The sequence below is a fragment of the Chlamydotis macqueenii genome, chromosome W, assembly GCF_036417535.1.
Source record: "Chlamydotis macqueenii isolate bChlMac1 chromosome W, bChlMac1.mat, whole genome shotgun sequence".
Lineage (NCBI taxonomy): Eukaryota > Metazoa > Chordata > Aves > Otidiformes > Otididae > Chlamydotis > Chlamydotis macqueenii.
In genome coordinates this window covers 32,547,458-32,556,434 of record NC_141592.1, presented here as the reverse complement: position 1 = coordinate 32,556,434, position 8,977 = coordinate 32,547,458, and the positions used below count along the sequence as shown (strand labels likewise).

General features: G+C 55.9%; 1 long non-coding RNA gene across 1 annotated transcript; it reads right to left on the bottom strand.

Annotated features, from left to right (window-relative positions):
• Positions 1 to 7,308: 7,308 nt before the first annotated feature.
• On the bottom strand, positions 7,309 to 8,354 carry LOC147596624 (uncharacterized). The gene is made up of 3 exons (XR_015261328.1): positions 8,272 to 8,354; positions 7,800 to 7,937; positions 7,309 to 7,356 (listed from the first exon to the last, which is right to left on the bottom strand). It is a non-coding gene; the product is annotated as an uncharacterized LOC147596624 (long non-coding RNA).
• Positions 8,355 to 8,977: the final 623 nt, after the last annotated feature.

Here is an 8,977-nt window from a genome sequence, read left to right as displayed (position 1 = left end):
CACTTGCTCATATTCCCATCCACTGCATCGATGGCCTGCTGCCTGCAGAGGCCTCTGGCTCACAGGTTAAACAGTCCCATTGTGTCTGGATTGTTCACTATATGTCCATTGCTTTCCAAATATCCCACAACCAACCATTTCCTTGCTCTCCATGTGCCTTAGCATGGAGAATCTGCTCCATGACCTTGCCAGGCACAGAAATGAGGCTGACTGGCCTGGAGTTGTCTGGGTCCTCCTTGTTCCCCTTTTTAAAAATGGGGGTTATGTTCCCTCTCTTCCAGTCATCGGGGACCTCACCAGAACACCATGACTTCTCAAATACAATGGCCGGTGGCTTGGCAACTTCATCTGCCAGTTCCCTCAGGACCCGCGGATGGATCTCATCAGGTCCCATGGACTTGTGCACCTTTAAGTTCCTCAGATGATACCAAACCTGCTCTTCGAGTACAGTGGGCAGTTCTTCATCCTCGCAGTCCCTGCTTGTGCCTTCCACAACTTGGGTGGCTGGACAAGAGCCCTTATCGGTGAAGACTGAGGTAAGAAAGTCATTGAGTAGCTCAGCCTTCTCCATGTCCTGGGTAACCAGGACAGTGGTTTCCTTCTGAAGGGGTGACAGGATTGACTTTGTCTGTAGAACAGTATTATTGTCTTTTTGGTACCAAAACCTCTTTTTGTAAAATATGGGAAAATACGTTTCATAGAATCATAGAATAGTTAGAGTTGGAAGGGACCTTCAACGGTCATCTAGTCCAACCCCCCTGCAAGAAGCAGGGACATCCCTGACTAGATCAGGTTGCTCAGAGCCTCATCCAGCCTGGCCTTGAACGATTCCAGGGATGGGGCATCCACCACCTCTCTGGGCAACCTGTTCCAGTGCTCTACAACTCTCATTGTAAAAAAATTTTTTCTAATATCTAATCTAAACCTACCTCCTTCTAACTTAAACCCATTACCCCTTGTTCTATCACAACAGGCCCTACTGAACAGCTTCTCCCCATCTTTCCTGTAGGCCCCCTTGAGGTACTGGAAGACCGCTATCAGGTCTCCCCGGAGCCTCCTCTTCTCCAGGCTGAACAGCCCCAACTCTCTCAGCCTGTCCTCATAGGAGAGGTGCTCCAGCCCTCTGATCATCTTCGTGGCCCTCCTCTGGACCCTTTCCAACTGGTCCATGTCCTTCTTGTGTTGGGGACTCCAGAACTGGACACAGTACTCCAGGTGGGGTCTCACCAGGGCAGAGTAGAGGGGGAGAATCACCTCCCTCGACCTGCTGGCCACGCTCCTCTTGATGCAGCCCAGGATGCGGTTGGCCTTCTGGGCCGCAAGGGCGCATTGCCCACTCATGTTGAACCTCTCGTCTACGAACACTCCCAGGTCTTTCTCCTCAGGGCTGCTCTCGATCCAATCCCCGCCCAGCCTGTATTTGTGCTTGGGATTGCCACTACCCAGATGCAGGACCTTGCACTTGGCCTGGTTGAACTTCATGAGGTTGGCACGGGCCCACCTCTCCAGCCTGTCCAGGTCCCTCTGGATGGCATCCCTCCCTTCCAGCGAGTCGACGGCACCACACAACTTGGTGTCATCGGCGAACTTGCTGAGGGTGCACTCTATCCCACTGTCCATGTCGCCGACAAAGATGTTGAACAGGGCCGGGCCCAACACGGACCCCTGAGGGACGCCACTCGTGACCGGTCTCCACTTGGACATCGAGCCGTTGACCACCACTCTCTGAGTGGGGCCATCCAGCCAACTCCTTATCCACCGAGTGGTCCGTCCATCAAACCCATGCCTCTCTAGTTTAGAGAGAAGGATGTCGTGCGGGACAGTGTCAAATGCCTTGCACAAGTCCAGGTAGATGATATCCGTTGCCCGTCCCTTGTCCACCGATGCTGTTACCCCGTCATAAAAGGCCACCAAATTGGTCAGGCACGATCTGCCCTTGGTGAAGCCATGTTGGCTGTCACCAACCACCTCCTTGCTCACCATGTGCCTTAGCATGGTTTCCAGGAGAATCTGCTCCATGACCTTGCCAGGCACAGAGGTGAGGCTGACCGGCCTGTAGTTGCCCGGGTCTTCCTTACTCCCCTTTTTAAAAATGGGGGTTATGTTTCCTCTCTTCCAGTCATCAGGGACCTCACCAGACCGCCACAATTTCTCAAATATGATGGCCAGTGGCTTGGCAACTTCATCCGCCAGTTCCCTCAGGACGCGCGGATGGATCTCATCAGGCCCCATGGACTTGTGCACCTTCAAGTTCCTTAAATGATCTCGAACCTGCTCTTCGAGCACTGTGGGCGGTTCTTCATCCTTGCAGTCCCTGCCTGTGCCTTCCACAGCTTGGGTGGGGAGACAAGAGTTCTTATCAGTGAAGACTGAGGCAAAAAAGTCATTGAGTACCTCAGCCTTCTCCACATCCCGGGTAACCACGACACCTGTTACCTTCCGGAGGGGGCCTACATTCTCCTTGGATTTTCTTTTGTCCCCTACATACCTGTAAAAGCTTTTCTTGTTACTTTTTATATCCCTGGCCAGATTCGATTCCATCAGGGCTTTAGCCTTCCTCACCCTATCCCTGGCCGCTCGCAGAGTCACTCGGTAGTCCTCCCAGGCTACCTGTCCCAGCTTCCACCCTCTATAGGCTTTCGTCTTCACTTTCAGTTGGTCCAGGAGCTCCTTGCTCATCCACGCTGGCCACCTGGCCTTTTTGCCCGACTTTTTCTTCATCGGGATGCACCTCTGCTGAGCTTGGAGGAGGTGCTCCTTAAATATGGACCAACTTTCCTGGGCCCCTCTTCCCTCCAGGGCCGCCTCCCATGGCACTTTGCCCATGAGGTTCCTGAAGAGGCCGTATCTTCTATGTCTACCTCAGACGGAGGGGAAATATTAATGAAGTCTCACCTGGGATGTGTTCTTAAACACTGGGAGCATGTAAGGGGAGACCCAACGACTAGGAAAAAATTGACACAATATTTTACAGTTGATGTTATCTTGTAGAAGGGAAGGAAAGTGAGATGTGGTCCCCTATGTTGATTTGTTCTTTACGCTGAGAAATCATCCCGAGTGGCAGAAAGATTGCGGATATGTCCCCAAGGATCCGATGGTTTTGGCATTAGAAAAAAAAAAAAGAAAAGGAAAAAGGTTCAAAATTGTATTTGATATCCCTCGGAAAAACTCTGAATGCTTTAAAAGGGTATGGAACTGCCACAGAGCCTCTTTCTTTAGATTCCCCAGTTCACCATTTTCAACCAGGAGATTATGTGTACCTGAAAATTTGGGAATCAGAATCTCTTCAACAAAAATGGAAAGAACCATATCGGGTGCTTCTAACAACACATACAGCCCTTAAATGTGAAGATATTGATTCCTGAATTCATTATTTGAGAGTCAAGGAAGCACCGTCTCCAGAACAGAGACAATGAATTTCTGAAGCAGCATGTCATTTAAAGTTAACACTCTCTCATTTTAATGAATTAGACAAAATCATATCAAAATATGGAACCTATCAAAGGAATTTTAGTAGTAATGTTAATAATACATTTTGTTTTACTGATTATAGAGGTTAGTTATAAGTAAACGAGACTTATTGAAAAAATAATATAAGTCTCAAAGAGGGGAAATGTTACATGACATAAAAAGCTTAATCAAAATAATTTTAGAATAATGTGATTTTTTAAAAATTAAATATCAATATGAGGTGATTCTTGCTAACTGTAGAGCTGTAGTCACACAGGTTAAAGTTGACATGAAATCTGTTTGTCCTGAGAGGGAGCGGGCAGTCTCAGAGCTGTTCCTTTGTTAGAAGTCAGCCCAGCCTGTCTGGGGTAATTAAGAAAGGTGGCAGAACAAAGGGAGGCCTCAAACACCAGCTGTGGGAATAGGCCCTGAGCCCTCCCTTTGGAGCCAGAAAATCCAGGACAACGCGACCTGTTCCCAAGACCGTAGCTGGAGATTTGAAGGAGGGGTTCCACCAGCGAATTCGAGGAGGGGGCACTCCGACGACCCCCAAGACCACCCGAAAGACCCTCGACTCAAAAGACTGAGCATGCGCAAGTGGGTGGGGAATATTATAATGATTTCTAGGAAAACTAATGATTGCGTATTAGTATTCTGGGAATTAGTAATGATTACGCATGAAATCACTAAATATGTGCTGTCCAGATTTCCAGACCGGCACGCACGCTAGGTGGAAGGATCCCCCGTGCATCCGGCGCCGCAATAAAGAATGCCTGCTTCTTAATGCTGCATTGGTGTTATGAGCTTGAGTCCCGATTTCGGTGACACCGACAGCCTGATGGGTGCCCTTACAATGAGGCTTTTGGCCCTAAAAATGGGGCTTTGGGTGCTGAAGGGTGGGCTGGATGCGACAAGTGGCGCTTTGGACCCAGAAAGCCAGGGGAACCTCTTGGTTCCGAGCTGAGCTGGCTGTGGTGCCCAGTGACTCCACACGACGCCACCCCTCTGCTGTCCTGAGTGACCACCAGAACAGACGGAGCCCAAAGTCAGGGAGCAAAGGGACTCACGGGACATTTTGTGGGCGTTTCAGCTCTGTCCCAGCCCAAACCAGCACAGCTCCCCAGTACAGCACAGGGTTTTTGTGGCGGGACACAGGACGACTTGCCAGCTTGGCAGACACGGGTGCCTCTTCGTGCCCTGAGGTGTCGCAGGAGGGGCAGCTTGGCTACAGCTTCTCTCCTCCTCCCCTCCCGGTTTTGTGCTCTAGCGGGGCAGCTGGGGCTTTGTTGCAAGGACACCCTGGGTCCGCGTGTGCTGTCCTGAGGCAGCGGCAGAGGCCAGCAGTGACACTGTCTGCTCAGCACCCTCCAGGTGGGCCCTGTGGCAAGGACCGCATGGGACTGGGCTTCTTGTTCCAGAGTTATTTTTTTAAAAAAGTACTTTAACACGGGCATTTTTGAGAGGAGAATTTAATCTCTCAAAGGCTCAGCGGCACCAGCAGCACAGTGACCGCAGGCTCCACCTTGATGTTGGCATTTGTCTTGATGCTGGCGTTGGTGTCTCTTCGCCCAGGATGAAGATGGTCTGAGCTGCCAGGGAGCTGACCAAGGGGTCAGGGTCATTCCTCAAGGGTTTGAGAGATGCAAGAGAAGCAAGCAGAGCAGAGATGAACTCCCACTAGCTGCAGAGACCCCCAGGAGTCCCCTCCAGACCATGCCAGCCCAACCATCTCATTTTCTGGCCCGGAGAGGAGGTGAGACGAATGCCCCGTGCCCCCCAACATGTTCTTCTGGCCCCAAAGAGTTTTCCTGCAGCAGTTCCAGGCATGACAGCCCTGCCCGGGCTCTGTCCCCTTCCCCACCAGCCCCAGCCAGCACAGCACCGCCCCTCCTCACCGTTGCAGATATCGCAGAGCTTCTCCGAGCTTCGGTCCCTCAGATGCCGTGCGGCAAGCCCTAGGCACAGAACTCTTGTCAGACCTTCACTTTGCAGGGTGGCTGCCCACCCTCCTCCCCCTCAGCAGGGCTGACGCCAGGGAGGGACAGTCCCCGAGGGTGGTGGGACCGAGCGAGGCTCCCAGCGAGCCCAGCTGCATGGTGCTGGGCCCTCCTCAGGGCTCTGGTAGCCACGGGCTGCCCCTTGTTGCCAGTGCAACAGCAGGGACTGGGGCCGGGCTGCCAGAAGAGGGTCCCCAGGGGCTGTGGCTCACCGATGAACCTGACGGCTGCCTCTCGCACGGGGGCCTGAGAGTCCTTCAAGTACGGCAGGCTCTACTGCAGGTACTCTTCCACCCTGCTCTTCTTGTGCGCCAGCTGGAGAGAGCACAAGGGCACGGGGCTGGCACCAACCCTCCCCAGCCGGCTGGAGCAGTCATTCCTACCAGCACTGCCCTTCCCTCCCGGCATTTCCCGTCTCCAGCCAGCATCCCTGTGGGGCTGGGGTTCAGAGAGAGCCAGAGGCAGAGGGAGCCCCGAGGTACTGAGATCCCTCTGTCCCGCTGCCAGGTCCCCGGATGGGCAGGGAGGAGACTTCAGCACCCAGGGGGCAGCGAGCAGGGGAGAGGGGCCTGCAGAAGAGCTCCTGGGGGCTCTGTGCTTGAAGGCAGGGAATGAAGATGCAGCTCCGGGCTGGAGCAGAGCAGGGAAGGCAGAGCTGCACAGCCCACAGCCCCTGGCACACAGGGCAGCCCTCATCCAGCCTGGATCTTAGGATTTGGGGTTGTTCTTACCAAGCACTCTCCAGTCCTCCATGTCTGCTCTGTCTGGGTGAGGTCCTTCAGCTCTTTCTGCTCCAGGAGCTCTGCAGCAGCTAGCAGGGCTTCCCTGGAGGCCTGAAGAGAAGCAGAGGCTCAGAGAAGGCACAAGAGCCCATGCTGTCAGCACACCCCTCCCCACGACAGCGGTCGCAGTCACTGCACCTTGGCCACGCTCCCGATCTGGTCATGCATCCAGAGGAAGAGCAGGAGCAGGGCCCTCTGCACTGCCTTCTTCAGCTTTGTACAGTTCCTCCCCACCACAGTCTTCAGCACGTCTCTGAAGAGGCTGATGGAGAGCTCCCGCACCTGGCTGGACTCCTGGTAGGGAGGAGGACAGGGGGACTTCAGCAACAGCTGCTCCCTGCCCAAGCTGAGCAAGGGCGTTGGCATGGCTGATGTGGGGGGAGATGCCCCGGGGTTGGGTTCTGAACACAGGGGCTGTGGGCCAGATCTGCAGCTGCAGCTGAATAGCCCTGGGCCTGAGAGAGGCCACACAAGAGGTGGGGCCAATGCTCCGCGTGCTCCCCTAGCCACCCAGCATCCACCATCAGCCACACCGGCCGTGCCAGTGCAGAGCTCCCCAGCGACAGGCTGAAGAGAAGACCAGGCTGGCTGGTGAAAATCCCTCCGGCGCACACACGGCTGGCTCAGCCTCAGCCCCTGCCACGGCGCCTGGGGAGAACGTCTGCTCCGGCCTGGCGCTGCAGCTGAGGAGGCCCTCAAAGCTCTGAGAGCAGCTCTTGGGCTGCTGGTGCTGTGCACAGGGGCCGAGCTGGGCCCCAGCGTAGGCTCTCAGGTCTCCGGTGATACCCGGAGGCATCAGCCTGCCAGGGAGAAGCCGTGCTGGGCTGCAGAGCCCAGGGGAGTGAGGAGGGAACAGCCCTGCCCGACCGCTGACCACAGGGATGGGCTGACCAGCAGCTGTCCTTGCAACGTGTCCGTTGCCTTGGCTCAGGCTCCCGCAGCAGCCTTACATTGCTGAAGAGTGGCAGGAGCTTCTCCACCAGCTGCAGAGTGAAGGGGCAGGCATTCTCCCACTTCATATAACCCAGCATGTTTCTGAAGACAAGCAGGGCCTTCATCTGGATATCTTCATTGGCATGCTGCAGGGTCTCCAGGACGTCTCCCAGCACGACCTGCATTTTTCTTGCCTGTATGAAACACACCATGTCCTTTTTGTGAAGCAATGAAAGGCCATCCTGGCCAAACTGCTCTGGTCACTGAGCACCAGCCTCCCATCCGGCTTCCTGGCAGCAAGCACGGGAATTGCTGCAGCAGCCTCCTGGCTGGCGGTGGCCACGGACACACGGATGGGGATGCAAGGAGAGCAGGGGGAGGGAAGAGGTGGTAGGAGAGCAAAGACTCCCCCTGCTCAGCCACCCCCTTTTCTGAGCAGCCCGAAGGACCGATGGGTTGGTAACCCCCTGTGCCTGGAGAGCTCCCCAGGACAGCAGCAGGCCCCTCCATGAAGGGAAGGTGTTTGGAGCCGTCACCCCACCTCCCGAATCCCAGCCAAGGCCAAGCCACCACATCACCCCCTGCCCCAGCAGCCCCAGGCTGCCAACTGGGCTCCACTCGACTCTGCCCCACTCACCAGCTCAGGTCTCTGCGACAGCGTGACGAGGCCTCGGAGCGTCAGCGAGAGCCCCTCCAGGCTTGAGTGCTGCAGAGACCTCTGCTCACTGTACATGGCAGCAAAATCCTCTGACCGAACGTCGCTGGCGGCCAGCAGCTGCAACGAAGAGGGCAGTGAAAGACTGGCAGAGCCTGCAGGGCTCCCCGCACCCAGCGGCTCCTGCTTCCCACTGGCAGCTCAGGGCAAGGGCACTGGGGCCAGACAGCCCGTCCTGGGGACAGCTCTGCCTGTGCAGGGCCTCTTGGATCCCCCCGTGCCCTGCACCAGGCCACACACAGCACAGTGTCTGCGATGGCTCCTGCTGTCCTCTGACCATGGCCAGCCTCTCCTCACGCCTCTGAGGAGCGGCTGAACAGCGTTTGGGGGCAGATGGGAGGGGAGAGGGCAGGCACAGCCCTGCAGGTGAGCAAGGCCTGCTCCGGTCACTCACAGCCAGGTGCAGGATGCAGACGTCGTCGCTGATGGTGTGGAACAACTTGCACACCAGCTGGTCCTGGAGTTCGCTGCGCAGCTCCCTCAAAACCTTCTCCAACAGCTGGGGTACGGAGAAGATTACCTCCCACATGGCCAGGGCAGCGCTGCAAGCCAGAGCGTTGGGTCAGCAGGGTTAGCTGACCACCATGCTGGGCCAGGGCCCAGCTCCTCCAGGATGTCCTGCAGGTTCCCAAGGGTCTGGCAGCCAGAGTCTCCGCACCCCTCTCCCCACAGGGAACAAGCCCTCAAGGGTGTCTGGGCCTCTACCTGTCAGCTGGTGGAGAGAATTTTAACAAGCTCCTCACCACTTCCTTAGGGCGCCAGTTGGCCAGGAAGAGGAGAAGTGCATCCAGGCTGTGCGGGGCTGCTGTCACGCAAATGCGGTCCAGGCTTCCATGGATGGCAGTCATGATCTTTGGCACCTGGAGGGGACACAGGTGAGGATGGTGCTGCCACTGCAGCACAGCCGTTTGCACAGCTGCTGCCACTGAAACTGCTGCCCTTCCCCTCCCTCTCTTTAGGCTTAGGAAGGCTGCAGGTGCTGGACACACTGGGCAGTGGGAGGGAGGGGTTGAGGGGTGGGCGAGGGAGGAAAGGAAGGAAGGAGGGAGGGAGAGAGGAGCAAGCCCTGAAAGGGCTCATGGGCAGGGCGATCCAGCCAC